The 24,319-nt window shown below is 40.4% G+C and overlaps 1 protein-coding gene across 7 annotated transcripts in view; it reads left to right on the forward strand.

The window, feature by feature from the left end:
* Positions 1-24,319, forward strand: part of DAB1 (DAB adaptor protein 1) — a 143,666-nt gene that overhangs the window by 12,103 nt on the left and 107,244 nt on the right. Inside the window, exon 2 of one of the 7 annotated variants that reach the window (XM_063406997.1) lies at positions 7,054-7,166. The exons of the other annotated variants lie outside the window; for them this stretch is intronic. The gene's annotated coding sequence lies outside the window, so the exon portion shown is untranslated. The remainder of the gene's footprint in view (positions 1-7,053; positions 7,167-24,319) is intronic. 7 annotated transcript variants of the gene reach the window in all.

The following is a 24,319-nucleotide window of genomic DNA, read 5'->3' on the forward strand; positions in this document are numbered from 1 at the left end:
AAACAGCTCTCACAAATTCTTCTCTTCTGCTTCTTGTGATACAAGACTTCATGTCAGAGTCAATCCCTTTTTTCTCTGCTCTGACTCCTCTGTTTAATGCATTCAAGCTCAGCAGCGTGCTGGGCGCCTTGATGGAAAGATGAACCTCTTGCTGTCACTTCCACTGTTCTGTGTAATTTCAGTTCAAAGCAGTAATTAAAGAAATAGTCCATTTTGCAGGATAATGTTTATAGGAATGTGAATGCACATTTTAGTTCCTTCTGGAGGCTGCAGGAGGGGTGATAGTATAGAGGGATTTTCGTATAAAGGAGTCATCCTGGCAAAATGTAAAAATCTCATTTTTTGTTTTTAGTAGTTTGGGGCTTGGGATTTTTGTTTTGTGGCTTTTTTTTTGTTCTGTTTGTTGGTTTTTCTAAGGGGGGTGTTGGGACTGTTTTTGTATTAGCAAGAAAACCAGATCTGTGATATGAAGACCAAATCCTACTCCCAGTTTCAAAACTCAGCAAACTTTTCAGATACAAGTTTGTAATGATTATTTAACGTGGTCAAAACACAGTATTTCCCTAAAGTCTAAATTTTGGAAGTGATTCAAGCCAAGCATCCCTCACGTCCTGAAAATCCCCCTGAAGTAGATACACTTGACGTGTAGAATTGTAGCCTGAGCAGTTAAAAATCTGGCAAAATTGCAAAGTGATTAAAGGGAGTGAGAAGTGTCATCCAAACTTATCCACAGGTGATGCTTCCTACCCTGCCTTTGAGTAGAAAAAAATTTAAATAAGTAACTTATTTAAAGGGAATTAATTAGCAATGTTACTGTTGATAGCTACATCATAAATAAACTGCACAGAATTTTTGATAAAACTTTAGACCTTGAGACTGAAGGTGTAGGAGGTAACTGGAAGAGTGGATTTTGTGCAGATTATGTACTCACTGAGGTCCTCTGGGACTGGTTGGATTAATCAATATAAAATGTGCTTTATCTGATGACTCCTGTGAGACAGAGCATGAGGGTCATTGATACCAAGAGTTCTCTTGACTCTTGGTGGGGGAGAGAAGAATTTAAACTACGCTGGTGTTTGGCTTCTTATCTTCCTCGGGATAATCATGGTGTGTTTAATGGCTGTGCATGTCTGAAGCGTTTTGTTTAGCTTAATGAGTTTGAGATGTGCTGTTGGAATTCAGGGGGAGGAAGATGTATAAATACTGCCAATATTACTCTTTTTGGGCCCTTACTAGAGAATTCAAGACATGCAAATGCTAAGTCAGGGAGTGGAAATGTTATCCTTCAAAGACACATGAAATGCAAGGACTGTAATGAAAGTGTTGTGCACTTTGAGGTATCTGAGTTACAAAGAAATCTTGTAGTTCATGGAATTATATCCATGAGTCTTTTAATATACTCAGGTTGTTCTTTATTTCCTATGGAGCACTGTAGGATTAGTTTCCCTGGAGGTGACTGAAGTAAGGGTGGAAAAATCCTACCTGATCTTTAATAATCCTTCACACCCATGGTAATTCTCCAGAGTTGTACTATCATTGGATAATTTACACTTAAATCTTTTCATCTCTGTGCTCCCACCTTCAAATAAAATCCTTTAATGTTATGGGGAGCCAGGGATTGCACACTTGAAATACCTTGGCCTTGTTGCCAGTTCAGTCTCACCTGCTTACACTGATTTATTGTGATTTTTTTTTTCCAGAGGGCCAGACTGAAAAATGCATTTCTCCCATTATAGTTAATAGATTCAGGAAGTAATTTGCAGATCGGGAAACAATGGATCTCATATAATAAAAGCACTGCCTAGGTAATTCATAAGGAAGAGAAACTTGTATTGTTAAGCTTGCACATTTTACTCTTATTTGTAGGCCATGTATTGCTCTCTTGTGCTTTCCACCATTAAGCAGTAACGTTGTTGCATTAGTAAAAAAGCACTGCTGCTCTGACTGGCTTTCAGAACCACACACCAAATCAGATCATGCATTTTACTGAATTATGAAGAGCTGTGTTATTTGTTTATAACTGCTCACTTAGTTATTGCTCTCCGGGCTCCGTGTTACGATTTAATCACTTCCCTGCATCTCCGGAGCTCTGGTGTGAGGAGCGGAGGGACAAAGCAGAGTGACTGGCAGCTAAGTGTTTCAATCAGTCAGGATGCTGATTTATTTCTGTGACGAGGAGTGGAAAGGAAATGAGAATGGCTGGTTTTTTGTAAGTGATGTGCTGAATAGTCATCAGTTAAACACTGGAGGTCAGGCATAAACACTGAAATCTTGAGAAAGGAAAAAAAAATCCCACAGGAGTGTGTCTTGTCATCCTCACTGCACTCAGGCTTTGGGAAGTGTGTGATGCTCAGCATGTCCTGAAAAGGCAGCACAGAGGATGAGTCTGGAATCCTTTCACTTACACGGTTTTCCTCACAAAAGAAGGGATATGAAGCATTAAAAGGCAAGGTGTTAGGAATTCTTTGTTGTCTAGTTACTGCACACAACTGTGAAGATTTTAACTGTATTCAGGATTCTGGCATTGCAGAATGTTTAAACTGGACCCAAAGAATTGGAATAGGGCATGTGGTATAAATATCTATGCAAATGGATCCCCCTCGGAGTTAAAAATATAATTTAACTTGAGCAAAAATAGGAGTAAAAACATTGGTGGAATATTATATCTGTGCTTTAAAAATACTGATATTGAGATAGGAACAGATACATTAAAGTTTTCATTGCCTACTTTGAGGCAATAGAAATAATGTAATTTTATGTCCTTTTGAAGTGCTGGTTTTAATCTGAAAAAAAAAGTCTTTTTAGATAGTCAAAGTAATAAATATGCTATAGCAAACCTGACAGCATTAGATGATGTTTACAGGAGACAGAAAATTCAACTAAAGTTTTTTGCTAATGGTATATCCTTCCTTCTGTATCCCATCTGAACTCATCCAGATATAAAATCCAGAGGAAACCAGCAGATAGTTTTGAAGGAAATTAGGTCTTTTCTAAGATTTTAAACCCCCAGAGCCCACTGAAAACCTGTGCTCAACAATCACTGCTTTTATAGCAAGGAAGATACCTGAGCTATCAGGAGACTGCTTCAGTGGAGTATTCCCTAGAAAGCCCCCTGCAGCCTAGCCTACATTTCATCTTCTTCTCCTAACCTAAATCCTGGGGTTGTCAAACACTTTCATAAAATGTATGCACTAAAATTTGATGAAAATGTGGCTACATAGAGAAAGAATTACTTTAGGAGAAGCTTTTTAGTGCTGACAATAGAGAAACTTTTTACTGTCTCATGAAAAACTGAAAGTCTTGGCTGCAGGGAGAGAGAGGGGGACTTGCCTCTTGGTCAGAGGAGAAATCTCTGGGTTTGCTGCTAAATGCACTCAGGGGAAGTGAAGGTGTCTGCAGTATAAAATAACAAAATATAAAAGCAGCTGTTGCAGAGACTGGATGGCAAAGGAGAAGCCCCACTTTTTGATTACACTGATTTCTGGATGGTTTATGCATCCGGATGAATTGATATTTCTTTTGATGGTGGCCATTAAGACACAGATTTTGAGGCCTATTTTGTCTCTTTCTCAGGGAAAGTGTATGATATGTTGATAGATGTATGATCATGATAGTTTTGGAAGATGAAGGAGAAGAGAAAAATGTGCTGTGGGCAGGAAACAGCTACTTCAGCATTTCTTTTCCCTCCTGTCTTTTTTTCCTGAGCTAACAGTACGTTCAGCCTGAATACAGATCTGTTCTTAATGTGTTCAGCTGCATTATTTAGCCCACCACTGCAAGCCAAATTGTTATCCGTGGAGATGGAATTGCTAAGTTGATTTAATGGAGCTTTGTTAATCTGGAATTTCATTTATATCTTGTCTTGGATGAGTCCATTGTCGCTTCCTTGTGTTTAGGATGTGTGATTTTGGCCAAAAGGCACAAATTTACACTTAAGAGCAGCTCTTTAGCTCCTGGATACCTGCAAGAGGGCTGTCGAGGAGACTCTTGTCTTGTGAGAAGCACTTAAAACTCGCTATTAAGTCCTGTAGTGCCTCTGTTTGCAGCACATCGATCCTTCAGGAGTGAAGCCCTGAAGGAGCAAATCTCTGTTGTGCTTCGTGGCTGTGAGTAATTACTGAGAAAGACAGAGAAGAAAACCTGAGTGGTTTATTCCTAACCTGCTGCATTCCTGGCTCCTGCATGGATGGAATGGGAACCACCAGTTGAAAACACAACCAGCCTCTGGCTGAAAAGATCTGCAGTGGTTATAAAAACTGAGAGAGAGAGATATCAAATAGTCCCCTGGAATGATAGGGATAAGGATTACGTAAAAGAGGGAATTGGCAAGCCTGGAATGTGTTTTTCCCTACAGTATCTATTTCCATTTTCTGTGAAATGGCTTTCAATATTTAGGTTATTTCACATTTTGTTATAATCTCTTGGATGGAGATCAGATATGAGATTTACAGTCTGAAAACAGGTTGAAATGGTTCTTGATGGTGTCAGGAATATTTGCAAGGTTTTAGCAGCTGATATGGTGCAGATGAGTGGATAATACAAATAATAACATTTATTATCTCTATTGCTATTCCCCAGAAGTATGGAGTGGATTGGAGCCCTCCTTGCCTTCATTTCCCCCCATGGTCCAGGGCACTGTATCAAACAGGAAAAAAATCCCAAATTGTGTTTCAGAATAGTTATTGGTAGTGGAGACACTTGCAGTTTTCTGATGAGGAAATAGCATAATGTTATGACTCTGGTTATGAGCTACTGAGTGGTGTCACTGGTCAAATATCAGCATCTTCTGCCCCCTTCTCTCTCATTCATTAAATCATACAACAACTGACACATTCAAGGTGAAATTTTAACAAATTTTAACAACAAATAATTGGCTTCGGAGGAATCTGTGTGGCCCAGGTTTGGGAGGGCACTTGGACCTGCCCCTGAAGATGCTTTTTTGGCAGCAGTGTGTGGTGATGCAGATAGAAATGGGATGAGTACAAGTTATTAGTGGTTTAAGAATATTATGAGTGCTAAAATACAACCTTCTCAGCTGTCCCACTTTCCTCGAGCAGTGCATCCAGTAATCCTTTACAGATTGTTTTTCTTGAGGTCTGATCTGATGCAAAAGCAAATAAACTTTGGTACTGAGCAAAGTAACCCTCTCACCTGGCTTGAGTGGGACTTACATGGGCTCTTAGATTTTCTCTAACAGACTTTTTGCAGAATCAGGCTTCTGTTTGTAGGATTTGGTAATGTATTTCTTAATGGAAAATGAAAAAGTTCTGTTACCTGTGAAATGTTGAGCATTTAAAGCTTTCCTCTTTCTAACAGATTTCTAGTTTCTCTTTGTTTCTTCATAGAGTCTGTTCTTTCCCAAGTTATTCTGTCTCCTCAGAGCAATCTTCAGCTAAAAGTGAGGCCAGATTTGGACCATGAGCAGTTCAGTGTCTTGGAGTTGAGATTTGTGTTAGGGAAAATACGATGTGATGCAAGGAGAAAAGGTGGTCTTGCCCAGATTCCCATGTTTGTCTGTAATTAATGTATTTCTTTCCTGTTAGTTTCAAAGGATTTCTTTCTAGTCAGGAGTTAAATGGAGCCATTCAGTGTTTATATTTATGCAAATGATCATTGTGTCACTCGGGTTGCAACATTAAAGAAAAAAAGCCAGATATTTTACATGCCTTTGAGTATTGAAGTGATTGCAATTACCTACGTAAAAGGAGTTGCTTTATTAATTAATTAACTTGGAGAAAAATGTCTAGTGACCCTCTGAAGGAATATCAATAACTGAAACATTAATTATGTAAATAAGATCTGCCTTTACTGTTCATTATTCATCGTTTAACATGAAAATTGCCTTTTAAAATAAATGCTTCATTCATATATTTCAATAAATGTCTAGTCTGTTTAGCTTGTCACTTGGATCTAGATTTTGAGTCAAGAACTCAAGTGACATCAGTACAGACCTTGGGACACTTCCTTTGAGCCACCAACACCCAGTTCCTGCTTGCTGGGCTGGCATTTTTTGGGCACAGGTTCTCTGAGGCAGCAAATCCCCTTTGGGAATGAGTTCTTGCAGAATTCTTGTCTGGAGAGACAGAGTTGCTGCATTTCACAGGTGAGGAAGGAGAGGAAAGAAGCAGCAAAATGCTTGGCAGAGCTTTTGTGACTTTCCCATGGTTTCAGCAGGGAGGCTGCAGGACCAGCCCAGCTCCAAGCCCTGTTGGGTTGTGGAATTGAATTTTTCTCTGACTCAGAGGCAGCAGTACCAAGGCAAACAAATGCCACAAGGAAAACAAAGTTAGCCCACGTGTTTGGTGCCTGTGATCTTGTACACTCAGTAAACTTGCTGGTCCTTTTTACTTTTGGAGGATGTGACTGAATGCCTCCTGGCAAATGCTGCAGGTGATTTCCTACAGGTTATGAGAATCCTTTCCTTGTAAAGAGCTCTGCCTTTTTGTTTTCTAAAGTTTCACCGAGCGTGTTAGCAAATGCTGATGAAGGATTCCTGGAGGGTTTTATTCCGTTTCACATCCCTAAGGACAACACACAAAGGTTTCCAGGGTTACTTTTTGCTCAGGTGTCTGTGAGTGCACCTGTAAGAGGAGAGAGAGGAAGAGCTCTGTTTTTCTCATAATCTCCAAGGCTGTGCTGCACGTAATCTTGAGTGTGCAGACAAAACAGAGTTAGCTGTGCAGTCCCAGAAAATCCTTTACTCTCCACTCCCTGAAGAGCACCTGCTTATGAGCAGAGACGTTCAGAGTCCCTTTTTAATGCCTCAGAACTCACTTTGCCCATAGCAGGAAGGGCTGCTGAAGAAATCCGTGTGTGTCCCCCCCTTTTCCCTTGTAGCGTGATGGATTGTGGAAGTCCTGATTGAAAATTCTAATCACAGCCTTGCAGTCCTTCAGATCACAACCCCTGACAGTTGATTCACTCCTTTTCATGCCTGCTGCCTCTGCCTGCTCCCGGTGCCTCGTCTGCATGAGTCTATCATTAGCACACAAAGCATGATGGATTGGCCGGGGTACCTCTGTCCTCAGAACCTGGGAAATGCTTCTCTTTCAGAATCAAAGAGCCTGTGTGTGACATCGTCATGAATGAGAGAAGAAAGTAATGCAGTATTGGAGGTGCCTGTTTGCTGCCACTGTTTAGAGGGGAATTGATGCATTATGGGCACTGTAAGTACCTGGCCTGTTTGTTCGGGGTTTGGCTCCGTGCTGGGAACGATGCAGAAAATCACGGATGTGGAGCCGTGCAGCAGCTGAGTCTGGCAAGTGCACAGCAGCTGTAATACTTTTTGGAAATCAGAGCTGTAAACACTTCCAAAATTCTGCTTAAAGTTCAGCCTGGTAATGAAATAATTTAACTTTCAGTGAAATCTGATGGCCAAGGTGATTACAAGCAGTGGCTGACTGTGGGCTCCATTCCCTTTGGTGGATTCTCTTCTTACAGACCCTTGCAACAGGAAACTTTTGCAAATGTTTGCATCTTGCAAATGCTTTTATTCATCTGTGTGACTTGGCATTTAATGTTTCAGTGAACAAGACAGTTAAGTTTTGGCTCCAGTGCAAGATTGATAGGAACAATTTTCGAATGTGGTATCACAACAAAGTGAAAATATGTCATGTTCAAATACTGAGCTCTGATGCGTCATGTGGTCTTGTAATAAATGAAATAGCACTACCAACCTGACAGATGTGCAAGAAAACGGTTTTAAATTTATGATGATTAATTTTCAAGATGAACTGCAATGAAAAAAATTGTTAGTAGATACTTAAAGAAGGTAAGGGGGAAGCAGCTTTCTGAAATGAGAACAGGCAGGTAATGATAAAGCTGCCTTCACTTTTATGTTTTGCTTTCTAAAATTTTAGCAATGGGAAAATTCATATTCTGGCTGCAGCAGCTGGTGTTAACAGCTACTCATGCAAGTGTAACATCTCAAGGAAATTCCACTTCTTGAATTTGTGCTACTGTTTTGTGCTGGTTTTCTTGGAAGTAGGAGTAACTCAGAGCAGAGCTGAAGGGTTTCTCCCTGGTGATTCTTTCAGCGCCATCAAGATAAAACAGCACTGAACTTAGTGAGAAGACAGAGGTAGCTTGATATTGCCTTGAAAGAAAACCAAACATTTCTGAAACTCAGCATGTTCGTTCATTTTGAGGATTTGCCACTTGAACATTGACTTTATTTTGCACTAGGGCAGTTAAATGCAAAGGATATTGTTTGTAAAGTATAAACTGGTTTAGTTAAACATTGTTAGGTAATTTCAGGCTAAAAACAGCCCTTGATAGCTTTTAGTGAAATCAACTCCTGCCAAATGCAAGAAGATAAAATAGTGCCCATCCCTAGCAGTAAACTCCATTATTTCAAGGAACTGTGTCCCAGTGAGGCCAAAACTGAGCTTTCCAGCTGGAAATGGAGAAAAACAGCCCCACAAAGGATGTGGACTCTCCTTTTTTCAGGAGTTCAGCAGGGGGAAACAAAATCCTAAGTGTCAGTGTCATATTATTTTGAAACAAACAAAATGCGTTTAAAAGGGGATGTTTTGTTTGTCATTAGCACTATAAGCTTTTACATGGGAATGTTTTAGGTTGACAGGTTCTGTGGGAAACCCCAACAATTGTCTGCCAGCTGTTAATTTTAGGCCCTTTGAGAAAGGCTCTGTAGCATCTCCTCCTATCTGACCTTCCTCCTCTTCAGCACCGCTCCCTCTTCTCTGTCAAGCACACTTGATGGTTCTAGAATTTTCCCTTATTATTTGAGGGAAGTGATAATCATTATAATTATTTGTGGCGGTGATTGTTTAACTCAAAGACAGTATTTTATCTGTGGATTGCAGTGTAAGTTCACTTAATAGAGAGTGAAAATTCTAGAAGCCATTTTGGCTGTCTGAAGATAGATCTGAATGCACGTGTCCATTTTATTTCTGCAGAAATACTTGTCAAAGCAAGGTCTCTGCTGGTCCCTCTCAGGTTCCTGTCTTACTGTGCCCAGAGGAAAGAAAAAACCAACATGTCCGAAGAGCTTAAGGATCCAAATATAAAATTAGTATAATAAGTATTAAAATGTCAAAGCAGATGAGGTGTATCTGGAGATGTACAGTATATTGTGCTTGCTGCCTTTGGTGCACTTCGTAATGGCTTTCATACAAGTTCCTTTGGCCCTTATTATCTTTATTATCTGGAATTGTTTTTATCCACTAAGATCTTCAGAGAATAGCCAAGATCATGCTGAAACTTGATGTCTTTACCTCCAGCTAGTGCCAGTGTCTGTGCTGGAGGGAAATGTTTATTTAACAGATCCCTGCTCTGGAATCACCAGTAATTGAAAATTCACTTCTACCAAAACCAGAATTTTTCCCAATCTTACTCTGTTTTAGAAACGAGAATACTCTGGGGGACTTTCATGATCAGCACTGATCAGTTGTACTGTGGCATTTACAGGTGGAGAGAATTCAAATTTTCTTAAGCACAAATATTCACAGACATTTGTGTGTCATGTGAATGTGTTGTTCAGTAATTCTGAGGTCTGTCAGCACCTGGCACGAAGTGACCTGAGGAATGTATTCTTGCTTCCAATGACAATTAGATTGTCTCTCTTTTGCAGTTTCTGTCAAGTTTAGCTCTCAAATAACTCGTGGTTATTTGCTGTCTGAGTTGATGAAGCTTTCTAAGTTTTGGAGGTGAATTCAGGGAATGTTTGGGTTGTATTTGCCATCGAAGATGTTCCAGTTATGGCGGGCTGTGTTTTATTTTAAAGGGTGTAAAGCTCAATTGTGTAAGGATTTTTATTTTCTGTAGTAACACACAAGATCTAATGGTCCAAAGGCATGAGAAAAGTAGTTTTATTTTTAAAAATAGTATATTTTTCAGTTCTGTATTTTGTCAGTGTTCACTTAGGTATTCTGATCTGCTTAATTCAGTGAATTCCATCTTTCATTTCACTACATCAGAAAAGATTCATGAAATGACTATAAAGGCATATCCAAATTGCTTTCTATTACCATGGAGAGCTGCAGTTCTGGCCTTTGTAGCTGTACCCAAATGCACTTTAATGCAGGCAGCAGGAGTGGTGCTCGTGTGCCAGCTGTGCCAGCTCTGCTTCCAGGGCACTGCCCAAGCCTGCCCAGCCCTGTCAGGGCTCACTTTCCCCCCGGTCCTGCCTAGGCTGGGCTCTGACTTAGTTTTGTTCATATAACAGAATTCCTGTTTCCTAAGTTTACATGTAAATTTCTTAAACAGACAGTCTGGATTGTTTTGTAAATTTTTTACATTTCCTCACGTCCTTTGCTTGTGAGAAAAAAGGCTTCTTACTTAGAAAATATTTACAATTCTAATGCAACTATGGAACTTCTTAATAGAAAATACTCATAGAACTGGGTTGTTATTTGAGATTACTACTCTGAATCCTTGCAAGAGGTACCTAAATTACATCCACCACAGTGATTAACATTTTGACATTTACAGATGGGCCTTTGACTTTGCAGTTTGTCAGATGTGACCTATGAATCCTCGGTTGTAAATACCTGGAATGTGCAGGATGAAGCTGGAATCTATCTCTGCATGCAAATTTTTGCTTTTCAATTTCACTATAAATAATTTTAATACCTTAAGATAGTTCCCCATCTGTAATGTGAGTTGCCATTATTGATACAGTTACTGGAGTATATTGGAATTATTAGTTATTAGACTATTAGAACTAATTTGAATTAAAGATTGTTTCTGAGTTTTGGACCTTATGTAAAATATTCTGATATGTACTTTGGCAAGATAAAGTAAACTGTTAGTGGAGATTTTAGTTTTCCTCTGAAATTGGAGAAATATTTTTCTTCGAAATACTGAGTGTAGAGTATTTTATGATTGTTTGCCTATAATGAATCTTTCAGTTTGTGGATGCAGCTGCTCAAACACACCCAATAACAAAGAGTACCAAGAAAGCTGAATTTCCATCCTGCTCTGCCACTCCTTGCTGGGAGTGACCAAATCACTTTTGCAATAGATAATTCAATATTCTGGTTTTCTCTTTAACTTGTGTCTGGCAAATGAAGGCAGACTGATCAAAAGGCACATTGTCAGATTACAGGGGAAGTCAGGATTTGTACTTCCCCAAGAAAATACAGGTTTCCCTACAGCCCATTTTAAGTTCAGTGCCATACTTTATTAGGTATTAAAAATGTGATCTGTAATAAAACTGAAAAGAATGTATTGGTATGTTCATGTTTTAAGCAGTAATGGCTCTGTCTTATCTGAAATGGCCTAGACTTCATTTTAACATGCAGTGACAAAGTGGAAAGGCTGTACAAACGTATGGTACTTTAATTAAAGAGGGCAATACTGAGCTTTGAAAGTCCTCTGGAGCTTTTGTCTCTGTTGGAACATTGTGCTGTGAATCTTCCCTAATAGTTAAAGCAAATGAAGTAAAATAGCCTTTGGGCTATTTTGTTACACTGTGTTGTTGGGGAAAAAAAATTAATCCTGTGCCATTTTGCATTTGCTGTCTGTGAATCAAACTGTGAAAGCTAATTTAAAAACTTTCACACTCGGCTTGAATGAGGACTGTCAGTGCTTGGAGAATGTCAAATTGAATGCAATTAGCTGGAGTTGGGCTAGCCTAGATAAACCCATCAGCCTCAAAGTGCTCAGCCCTAATGACTGCTCTGATAAACTAACACAGAGGTTACAGGAAAGAATTTAAAGGCCTTGAAGTCCTGCTGAAAACTTTCCCTCTATAGAAGAGGTCTTTGAAACCAAAATAGTTTATACACCAAGAGGCAGGGAGGTGGTGAGACCCCGTGGAAAGTTAAGTACAGCACAGAGGGGCATCCAGGAAAGGGAATCAAACCCACTGATGAACCTTCTCAGAAATTGTAAATACATCAATTATGTGAGTATTTGTTAATTGCTAAGCAGCAAGTTACATTTGTGGTCTCTGAAGTAGCTGGGTGTCACAGGTATTTGTAGAATGCCTGGCTGGTACAGCTGTGGTGGAGTGAAATCTTGGAATGTTTCAGGGAATGATGGCACTGCTGCTGTTCTGGGGTGGGGTGATAATGGGGTTTTGAAATTCTTCTCTTAATTGTATCTCTTCATCAGATGCTGCATCGACCTCTAATGGGGACATGGGGTCCAGACTCAATTGATAAAGTGAAATTCTGTTCTTGGTTCTGTGTGTTCAGAGTAACTTTCAGATGGGATGTGAGCAGATCTCCCAGACTGCAGGTCTGACCTGGGAGTTCAGGAAAAAGCCTGGAGGAGAAATAGGTGACGAACAGCTGAAGTTGTGAGAAGAATTATCTACAACATCAGCTGCTAATCTAAAATAGAATGACTTCCCTTGGAAGGTGGGATGGTTGCCAGTCAGTGAACTGTGGCTTTTGGGATATTATTTTTCCATGAGAACATGTCAGAAAATGTGTTTGGATCTCCTTCAGAACATTCCTTTTTTTCTTTTCTCTCCACTTTTTCTTGGAGAAGACTCCCTGCAGAGTTTTATCTCCAGGTGCTGAGTGAGGTCTCAGCCCAAGTTATTCCCTGAGAATTGTAGTGAGTGACCCCTGATTTTCCTCATGGAGAGAGAACCCTGATGGTAAATTGAAAAGAACCGAGCCTGTAAATTAGCATTTTACATGTCATCCCTTCTCACATGAGCATCATGAATTGTGCAGACAACAGCAGCATTTTTAGTTAATGAACCCAGCCATGAGCACAGTTCACGTTTAACATATTTACAGGGGGTAGCATCCAGTCAAAGAATTCCATTAATTCTTTTTTGCATGAATATTGTGTGCATGAGTGCATGCATTTTCTGTGTCCATTTGTATGTATGTGTACACTATTAGTGTATGCAGTGTTAAAGCATATAGAGTAATTCAAGAAGAATCACTGAGGAGGTTTCATTAGGCATGTAAATATATTCACCAGAAGATTTGAAATAACTCTTTAATGGAAAAAAAGGAAAAACTGTGCCATTTGACATGAGAAATCTATTTTGAACTCTAGTATATGCACAGTCTGTTTTCTGCTTTCCCTTTCTTGAAATTGTTGCCTGAAATATTATGGTGGCATGCAAGGGCTTGAAGTTTAATTTTAAATTTAATTTGCCTGAATGCTGCCAGGGTATTTTTACATAGACAGTAAAATTGCAACTTGGTAATACTTGGCACTCAATTTCTATAGAAAAGGCATTCAGGGTACAACTTTGGGCTCATAAGTAAAATAAGATGAAATCACACATGTTAATGATGATTTTAAAATATTTTCAGGGCTATGTAAATGTAATTTCTGTCTTGGTTTTGTTGTTTTTATGGGCAGCAGGGGAGAGAGTTTGTAACAGTCATACATACGTATATTTAAAGCTGTGAAGGAACTTTTTTCAATCTGTTAATCCAAATGTTCTTTAATGGCTAAAAATAGAATCAAATTACTTCATATAAAAAATCTGAGACTTATTTACTGAGCTCCAGGCAGAATTATTCTTTCAGTAGTATTCTGAATATTTTTGAATAGAGTGGTAGAAGGTTCTATGCTGCTGAAGGCTGGGCTGCCTCTGATAATGTGGTTGTCCTTCCTGACTTCAGTCCAGACAGGAATGGCTATTTGGTGGAAAAAACCCAATATTTTAATGGCTATTATAATATGAAGTATTTGCTTTGGGTGTTCAACATTTGTTTTGAGTGTTAACTTTATTTTCAACCTCTCTGTCATCATCTTGGACAGCACAGCACCTTGAGCCTGGCCTCCTTCTGGGGAATGCTCTTTCCTCAGGGCTGACCACGGTGCTCTGTCGTGTTCCAGAGGTGGTGTCACATCTCCTGTGGGATTTAATTCACTGGCAGGACCTGAGGGGATGAGAGAAAGACTTTCATTTTCTTGTTGAATGTCACATTTCCCAGAGGAAGTCTTTGGTTTAAAGAGGCACCACAAAGTCTCTGTGTGGTTGGTTTTATTTACTAAAATAGTGCTCAGTAATGTATTATTTAATGAAGCAGTGAATGCTCTGAGCACTCACAACTCAGGAGTGTGTTTTGCCTTTCCTAGCACTTTTTGACACAGAGACCTGAAAGTCACAGCTAGAATTGAACATCCTTTTCTTCCCTGTCTTGTTTTTCCCAAGTCATGTTTGAAGGAGAGTCACAGCTGCCAGACCCAAATCCCATATTCCTGATGTAACTTTTTCATATTTGAAAGAGTCACTGCTGTCAGACCCAAATCCCATATTCCTGATGTAACTTTTTCATATTTGAAAGAGTCACTGCTGTCAGACCCAAATCCCATATTCCTGATGTAACTTTTTCATATTTGAAAGAGTCACTGCTGCCAGACCCAAATCCCATATTCCTGAGGTAACTTTTTCATATTTGAAAGAGTCACTGCTGCCAGACCCAAATCCCATATTCCTGAGGTAACTTTTTCATGTTTGAAAGAGTCACTGCTGCCAGACCCAAATCCCATATTCCTGAGGTAACTTTTTCATGTTTGAAAGAGTCACTGCTGCCAGACCCAAATCCCATATTCCTGAGGTAACTTTTTCATGTTTGAAATAGTCACTGCTGCCAGACCCAAATCCCATATTCCTGAGGTAACTTTTTCATGTTTGAAAGAGTCACTGCTGCCAGACCCAAATCCCATATTCCTGATGTAACTTTTGAAGGAGTAGGTGCTGAAGGAATGCAGCTGAATGTGAGCTGAATTCTGGAAGGTGCTGCAGTGTGCTTGTTGTACACCCGTGTTGCTGCTTTTTCCTGCGTAGAATAACATTCACACACACACACACAAAAAAGTAAATTCCTGTTCCAGAGCCATCAGTGAAGAGATGCTGCATTTATCATTGTGCAGGTGGAATGAAAAGCTGTGTGTGCAGTCACAGAGTGACTTCTGTAGGTACAGACAGTCCTGGAGGATCACAGTCAGGGTGCTGTGGTCCAGGCAGTCGCTCTGTGCTCACTGTGGGTGAGGAGGAGGAGGAGGAGGAAGGGGTGATCTCCTGCCTTGGGACAGCAGGACAAGGTCTTGGAGGTTGAACTCTGTGTGCCATTGCTCCTGTGTGTGTCATGCAGGGCCTCAGCCCTGGCACTTTGCTTTGGTAAAGTTACGAGGAGATAAAATCAGAACTCATCAAGGGAAATATCACACAGATTCAACACATGGTGTTACCAGGCAGCACTATAATTAAACCAAACATAATCAGTAACCAAATCTCTTCTGAAATGGTCAGAAAGACTAATAAATTTCTTGTAAAAAGCATTAGTTTTGACTCAGATTTTTTTGACATGTTTTGGGCTACTGTAATGTGCATTTCTTTGGTTGGAATATCTGAGCTAATGCATTAAGTACCATTAATTCCAGCTCCTGTGTACCTGTGAGTTGCAAGTATGAAGTATTTTCTGTGATTGTGATTTGAAATAAATCTAGAAAGCTCTTGTAAGCATTGTTTGCAAAAGAAGAAGTATTTGTAGAAAATTAGGTGAACTTTTCTTTGCCAATGTGATACCACGTCAGTAGTCTTTGGTTGGTTGGTTGGTTTTTGTTCTTTTAATTTTTAATTGACTTTATTGCTAGGCACTCTTCTGTCATGTTACTATTCCCAGTGTAATAATAATCATTATTCTGCCCTTCTTGCTGTGTTTTTGATAAAAATATATCTGAAGAAGAAACCCGTTATACATCTTTTTTTTTAAAGAAACATCTCTATGCTCTTATTAAAATTAAAGAATATAATGTGTTTTAGGCTTCTTAAAATCTAAGAAGATTGAAGAATTCACTGCAGATGATCCTGTAGAAAGGCTTTGCAAGAGAAGGGCAATCAAGTAGGGATAATTAATTACTATTTAAATATGCAGAAAGCAAAAAGCTTATCTGGAAGAGCAGAGTGAAGTGTAAGTACAGCGTAAGACTCACGTAAGGATGATTTGCAAGCAATAAAATCACATCCCCCTGACTTTGTAAGTACAAACTAATAAGCAATATTTAATAATGGAGACTCTAATAGTGTGGGATATAAACCCAGTGGAATGTGATTTTACCATTAGATCTTACCTGAAGGGGATGGATTGGCTTAGCACTGACAGAGTGAGGATTACAGGTATTTGGAATGTGTGTGCAGTAAGGGATGAGAGTAATTGCTCAGGATAATCTCTGAGCAGTTAACTCACAATGATGATGGGGAATTGGTGGGATTTCTATTCCCAGGTTTTACTTCTTACCTCTGAATCAGCCTGAAAGTGTGAACACCTCTGATGGGACTCTTGCTGCCCCTTGTGATTTGGAAAGGTTTGGGGAAGAACAGAATTAATGTGCTGCTGAGAACAAATCCTCCTTGGCAGAGAAATGGGTCGGATGGTCTTCAAGTTCTTAATCATCCCTGATTTTGTAACTCTGTCATTATTTTCATTAATTAACTTGAGTGGGTAACACAAACATCACATTTCTTCCAAAACTAATATTATTACTGCCTGCCATTTAGTCTGTTGAGCTGAAGAAAAAGCCCAAACCAAACCAAAACGTTAAAGTGGTGCATAGGCAATAACTTCATTGAATGTGTATTTATTAGAATTGCTTTAATTGGGCATCATCTGCAGCTCTCATGTACTGAGAGCCTGCCTGGGTTCACAAGCTGGGCAAGGCCAGGCATGCCTGATGCTGGGCTTTGGGAGGCAGGAGCTGCTGGAAAAGCTGGAATTCAGGAGCTGCTTCTTCCCTGGGGCTCAGCTACAGGGCAGTGGCTCAAAGGAGAAAGGAGCCAGGCCCTGACCACTGCAATTCCTTTGAGTTCCCTTTCACAAGGCCATGGGTGCTTTAACCCAATGGGCCTGGCTGCCTTCCAAGTGGAGTAATTAAATTCTGCATTCCTGAATTCCCTCTCGTTTTAATTGGGTTTGGAATTCTTCACCTTTTGGCTTTAAACTCGCCTGGTGAAACAACAGTTTCTCATTACAGCAAGGACTTTATTTCAGATCAGTATTACCCTGGAATGTAATGTACATTGCTGTAAGTGTGCCAGGTGTTTCAGGAGAGCAGAGTACAAGGGAGAGCAACATTTTAGTTCTATTTTTAATTGGTTTTCTTTGCTGTACTGGAGTGCACCCATTTGATGGGTATTCCTGTTCGCTCTCTCAGTTTACAGGCCTTGTTGAGACTGCAGAATCAAAGGCAATTCATGAAAATATTTTAGATCTTTGCTGCATCCAGGAAACCTTCTGTTTGCTTCTGTGTGCAGCTTTCATCTCTTTTGTGTAGTCAGTGAAATCTAGGGCATCACTGGAAATTCAGTTTTCAGTGTGTATCCAAATGTTCACCTGATCGTGGAGACTGCTCAGCACTTCACAGGAACCAGCTGGTAAACAAGGGAATCTGTGCTACAGCTCCCCTAAAATATGGCTTGGTTTCTACTGTGCCAGTAACTTCTGTTCATGTACTGGAGCCTAAATAATTGATTTTTTCAGTGAGTGCCACAGCACAGCGTTTTAAAACCCAGGCTGCCTTGTCAATGAGGGTTGTGATTCTGCAGAAATTTTAATTAATGAATAGGGATGTCTAAAAGGTGTGGGCAGTAATGAGAGTGAATACGTGGTTTAAATCTGGGAAGGTAATTTCTGGACAGGACAAATCTTTGATATGGATAAAATTCAGATTAGTTCCTGTAAATGGTTCACCTGGCCCTAGTGATACCTAAATTTAGAACTTGTAAGCACCTCTGGCTCGCAATCAGAATATGTTTTTCCCTGCATAAAATGGAATTATATTAGTCAGTTCTCATTAGCCAAGTCTGGAGTCTGTGTCTGCTTGGATTTATTTGCACTGGGCTGATGACAGAGCTCTGTTTGGCTTTTTGTTTGACCTGGATATGTGTATCTTTCTTAGTGCTGTCAGTCTGCTCGTATGCTGCTCAGTGAATACTCCTGTTACTGAAAATCCAAGATCTGCAGCCCTTTATTAAATTATAGAGTACATTACTTGCTCCTTTAGTATTTACCTTTGGGCATTAGAACTCTTTTCCCTAGAAAATAACCTGGTACAGGATTTTGTGGGAGTTTCTGAAACCTCTCTGAAAGAAAAAAAAACCATCCAAGCATATCTGGGGATGACTTAAACCATATAGTAGTGATGAACACATCTGCTTTTTTTTTTCTTTTTAAATTAAGAAGTTTATTTCATGTAAATGCACAGAAGCCTTTAAAAGTAGGAAGGTCCACCTGTGTTATGGACTATAAATTCACTTTGTATGCCATTCTGTTCCTTGTTTCTGTATGAATTCCTGAGGACAGCCCCAAACTGACAGAAAGCCTTTCTGTTGTGGACTTGATTTTGTTGGTAGGCAGAGAGGGCGGGCAGAACCAGCATCCTGCTTTTCATCCTTCTGGATGAGGATTAATCATGATCACAGCTGCAGAATAATGCAGATCTTAGCTGGGGCTGGCGAGGGGGAAGGGATTGGTATGGGGGGAGCAAAGGAAATCTCTGTCTTCCACCAAACCCTCCTGCCCTTTAGGGAGGAGTTGGAAGGAGCAGATTCCCACTTTTGTTTTGTTTTTTGTTTTGTTTTGGTTTGTTTTTGTAAATTTTCATGCATTTTTTTTTCCTTTAATCATAAAGAATACACTCGATTTACTGGTAACACACACACACAGAATGTTTGTGTAGCTTCCTTGTTGCCTTGATGATGCATCAGGCACCGGGTGCTGAAATTCTGCTGGTTCAAAGGCACACAGATTTACACCAGTGACTTTTACTGTGTCTCTGTAGGCAGCCCCAAAATGCCCTGCAGGTCAACTGTTTTTGAAATGGATAAAAGTGTGCTAATTCCTTCAAGGTAAATCAGAAGGATTATGACATCTAGGAAGAGGAATCTGCCAGACAGTTCTGAAGCAATATAACCAGGACTGACCCAACAGCATCTCTAAAGCTTCCAATAAAATTGCCTGAGGAGTCTGCCAAGAAGCCAGATGCTGCTGCTGGAAAAATACCTTCTGTAGCTTGGCATTTGTCCTGTAATTGCTTCCAAGAGAGAATAAACTGTAGCATGACAGTAGAAGGTGAATGGTTCCTCACTGCATGCTGCTTGGTGATTTTTTAAAGTATTTCCAAAATAAGCATTATTTTCTGATGTGTTACCACTCATGCAGATCCTTGTACTCATTTAACTGCTTAAGAGTTCCCCATCTGAATAATCACTTTTTTTTTTTCCTGACATGTTAGCCTGGTAATGATTTTTCTTTTCCTGGAAGTGATTTCCTTTTGCAGGGTCCACCTGGGCTGTGATCCTGTTGGGGTGTGAGGTGGTCGTGCACACCTGGTTATGTCACAGTGTATGGATGTCTCTCTGTATGGAATTATGATACAACACTTCCAACTTTCCACACAGTTCCAAGGGATGGATAGTTGTGTGGCTTTGTTGGGTTTTTTTCAGTGTATTTTCCAGTTATGGGAAGAGCACTCTCTGTTATTACTCAGAAATGCTGCTGAATCCTACTTCAAACCAGAAAATGCACAGAATTTTTTTAGGGAAGATAATTCCCCCCTTTGAAAGTGGTTAATACTCCTGCTGATAGAAAGCAGAGGCTTTTGTGGAGCAGTGTATAACCTAATCAGATACAAATGAGATGAGAACAGATAAGTGATTCCAAGAAAATTATTTATTTGAGATTTCTCCAGTAAAATCTAGCAGCTGTCCTCAAATACTTCTGTTTGGTGTCATGCAGGAGCCTGCCTGCTGTTCATCCCCGCAGTCCTGTGGGATTGCCTTCAGGAGTGGTTTGGAGTTTGAACTATTCAAATGGAATGGTCAAAAGTAATTCTGCAGCTAAAACTCATCAGAGAATCACAGAATGACAGGGTTGGAAGTGATCTTAAAGCTCATTGAGTTTTAACCCCTCTGCCATGGGCAGGGACACCTCTCACTGTCCCAGGTTGCTCCAAGCCCTTTCCAGCCTGGCCTTGGACACTTCCAGGGATGGGGCAGCCACAGCTTCCCTGGGCACCCTGTGCCAGGGCCTCAGCACCCTCACAGGAGAGAATTTCTTCCTAATCTCTGATCTAAACCTACTCTATGTCAGTTTGAAGCCATTCCCCCTTGTTCTGTCACTAAATGTCCTCATGAAAGGTCTTTTTCCATCTTTCTTGTAGGTTCCCTTCAGGTACTGGCAGGTCACTCTTAGGTCACTTGACAATTCAAAATACTGATATTTGTCAGTTGTGAACACAAATGTAGAAGTAATTATTGCCTGTTTGTGTGAATTCAATACTTACAGTCCCAGAAACTTCTTGCTTTCTCCCTGTCCTGTGCTAGACAGTGAACTTTGGTAGGAGTCAGGTGGTTGAGTTTGGTGTAATAAAGCAAAAGTCCATTTCCAGCAAGGTGAGTTCCTTAGATCAGTTTTCCCAATGCTTGACCAGCCATGGGCTGAGTGTTGAAAAATAGCAGTGAATAAAGATCCTGGCAAAGGGCTTTTTGTTATTGTTGGCTTGATTTGAGGGTTTGCTTTGCTTTGCTGTAGTGTCAGGAAGCTTCAGAGACTGGAAGGGCACAGTGCACAGGGCAGCTCTTGTGGCTGAACAAATCTCAAAGAGACCTGGAAAAGTTGGAGCAAAATTCACATCCTTTAAGAAGGTCAATGTAAGGCATCACTCCAAACTTTACTTCAGGTTTCAAAGTATAGCTTAAGTTAGGTATAGTGCTGTTATTTAATTAAAATGAATGGGAAGGTGAGTTCCAGCTCAGTCTCACTTGAAATATTAAGAAAATGATCCTGAAATTAAACAAAAAAACCAGAGCTGAATCAAGATATTTCTTTGAAGGACAGGAGATGAACAAGATTCCTTCAACTTACTGTGTCACTTCAAAACCTGCTGAGCTGTCCAGGATGCGAAATGTTTGATTCCATAACCTTTTCTTCCAATTAGAAGACACAGATTCTGATTGTGAGGAATTTGCATTTCAATATGAAACGTGGTGTCTGACATTGCTTTTACCTTCTCCCTGGTGATGCTCCTGACTGCACATTTCTCCCTTTCCTTCGGTGTGATGATTGCACCACTGCACTTTAGTAATCATTTAACAGCTCTAATTACAGAATACTGTGATCCCAGCTGTGTACTTTGTCCTCTTTGCCTTCTTAGTCTCTGTTTCTTTGCTGTCGGGAGGATCACAAAAGAGCCGTTCTTCTGCTTTGCAAAAATAAATTCCAAAGGCCCTGCTTTGGTAATGTACAGATCTGCATTTTCTCGTGGCTTTGGAGTGATTTTAGCCGTGGAGGGGTTGGTTGGCCTGCTGCTGTTTACATCAGTAACTTCTGTGACACTAATGCAGATACACCAGCATAAAACTGGTGTAACTCCAACTCCATTAGAATCAGTGGAGCTCTGCCAATATCAGTCAAAGGCGACGCTATTGATTTTGTGCTGCTGTGACTTCATTGACTGGGGTGGAGGTGAGGCAGGTTCTGCTGGTGGGGCTGGGGTCACAGCCAGCCTCTGCCTGTGCTTGGAGTAGTTGTGGCTTGGGTTTCTTGTTTGTTTTCTTGCACAGCGTTATCAGAAATTCCTTCTGTTTTCTGCTCCGGGGTCAGCAGTGTGGGAATCTGGGAGCAGTGAAGTCTTGGAAAAATGCAATTCATAGGGGGAAAGCATTAGGTAATTCAGTTTCACTTGGCAATCTCTAGTCTCATCTGAGTGATTTCCTCTGTTATCTGCTAAATGTGGTATCAGAGGAATGATGTGGAGTTTTTAAGCCTGCTCCTTTTTGATGTGATACCCTGCTAAAGCTTACAAAAGCACTGTGAGTGGAGTTTTGAGTCAGAAAGTGCCCTCAAAGGAGCCATGAGTGCAGTATCCATACCCCCAGCACACTGGGATTGTTCCTGGTTCTCACTCTCTGGGCTGGAGTTGCTCATTCCCTGTTCCGTGGGCAGAGGAGATGTAGTTTTTCCTGAATTCAAATGCCATACTTTTAATATTTCAAAAATCCTTTAAAGCAAGTCCATGTCTTCTATTTTGCCTTTGTTGCATGAATGCTGCCCTGTATAATACAAAGTAGAAACGGGAATATTAAAATGAAATGTTAGTAATTTGCTATTAAAAATGTTGATGAAATCAATTCATTCCTTTGAAAAGCTTCTTTTTAATCCGGTCAGCATTTTCTGTGAGTAGAAAATTCACAGCACTTCTGGTGAATAATTGGTGGAGTGGAGTGCAGTATTCACCACGACATGGAGTGATTTCCAGGAGGAATTTCAGTAATTATTCCTGCCGTCATTGGAATACTAATAAAATTCTTACTTTAGAAATATTTTATAGGTCAGGTTTTTTGCCAAGATGCTCTTCCAGTGGTGAATCAGCTTCAGTGGTGCTGTTTATCCCATCTGAGGAACTGGGTAACAGGCTTGAGAGATGCACTAGAGACAGAAAAATGAAGCATGGTTTAAACCACAGTAAACTTCATAAAATGTGTTATTGGCCTAAGTTACATGTAGGATTTTGTTAAAAAAAAAGAGCTTCTTTTTTTCAGGAGAGAAGTATTTTATGAATACAGTTAACTACAGCAACTGAATACAAAGGGATATTAAATGCTGTGGTTTGAGTACTAAAAGGTTTTCAGATACTGGAAGAATTAAAAAGGGTTATTTGGGAAGTGTTGTTCTGGAAGACATTACAGACATAGTACAGAAAGCTGAATAAAGGACATAAAACTCACTATCATAATATATAGAAAATCAAGAGTGGAGGGAAGTACATGCTCATTTTAGAGCAAACAAAACTAAGTATGTGATCTGGAGGCAGTTGTGAATCTTAACAAGTTCTGTAATTTAGGGAGTGAGTGGGAGATGAAGGGTGCTGGGTTCCAGAGGAGGGTTTGTGGGGGAATAAATGTTCATGTAGTATCTCAGTTGGTGCACGTGAACAGTAAATTTCCTTTCACCTTTACAGGCTGGAGAAATACCTGTAAAGAAATGGCAGGAAAAGGCAGTGCTTGGCATGGAGTGCCATAAGAGAGAGTCCTTGGGCTTTGTCACTGCAAACAGTGCATTGTGCTGCTCTGGGGGAAATGGCAGAACTGGAGGAGAGGGACAGACCCCTGAACAATCCAACAGAGGTTGTTCTCTGGCAGGACAGTCAGAATTTCAGTGCATGGTCTGGCTTAGATTTTCCTCTTAAACTCTCTACAGAATTTGCTGTAGTATCACTGGCAGCTCTCCTGTTTGCTTTTGTTTCTTTCTCATTTTCTCCTCTCTGTCAGTGTCTTAAGCTCTCTTTTACCTCATTTTCCTCCTTTTCTGGTTCTTAAATGCAGGCCTTGCTGACTGCAGTGTATCAGTGGGTTTTGGATCAGTCCCTTGGGTTCCTGGAATTAGTGCAGTGCCTGCTGTGACAGATGAATCCTCTGATGTTCACCAGCCCTGACCATGGGGGAAATGAGCTGATGAGTACAAAACAGTGTGAGCAGCACCAGAGGATTTCCTGGCCCCTCTCCCTGTGGGGTACAAAGAGCACTGGTGGCACGGATGGGTTTTCCATCCTCTGTGTGTGTGGTCCCACTGCTGTCTGTGTTAGGCTTTGAGGGCAGGTGGGGAATGGATGAGTAACACTTTCTCCCTAGATTGCAGACCCTTAAACTTGAACTGGTTTTAGTTTTCCAGGATCACAGCACTTTTCCACTTCTATTTTCACTTCTATTTTCCCCTTTTAATATGTTTGGGCTCTGTTTAACACTTGTAAAACCACGGGCATCAACATGATTATGCTGGGCACCTTGGAGGAGAAAAAATGAATTGCAAGAATCCAAAGGCATAAAAGCAATAGCTGAGGATGGGAGCACGGCTTTTGTTTTGTCAAACCAATGTTTGGGAGGTACCACCCTCTTGTCAAATCCCACTTTGGCGCTGTGGAGAACTTAAATACCTAGGGAATGCCAGGGCTTAGTTACAAATCCTTTCTAAGACTGCTTTTCTTTTATATAAGCAGATGGAAACTGGTTTCAGGGGAGGGAACTTCTTAAGTTTTGAAGTCCTGAACAAAATTAATTAATTCATGTATTTGAAAGCCAGAGGGGAAGTATTATGATCATCTTGTCTGACCTCCTTCATAACTTGGGCCAGGGGAAGTCTCTTAATAACCCCAACATGAGCTCGCTGAAGCGTGGTTGAAAAGACAAATGATTTGACAGAAATTGTTGTTTCACAGGCGTGTGGCGGAGGCGAGCAGAGCTTGGGACTAATTTCCCCGTGCATAAAGGGTCCAACCTGTGTTAATCCTCACTGCAAAGTGAATTTACAGAAATATTTCTTTGCTAAGGCTTTAGGTTTTGTGCTGGCGTAGGAGTAATAGAGAACGCAGGCTTAAG

This window comes from Prinia subflava, chromosome 10 (genome assembly GCF_021018805.1).
Source record: "Prinia subflava isolate CZ2003 ecotype Zambia chromosome 10, Cam_Psub_1.2, whole genome shotgun sequence".
NCBI classification, from domain to species: Eukaryota; Metazoa; Chordata; class Aves; order Passeriformes; family Cisticolidae; genus Prinia; species Prinia subflava.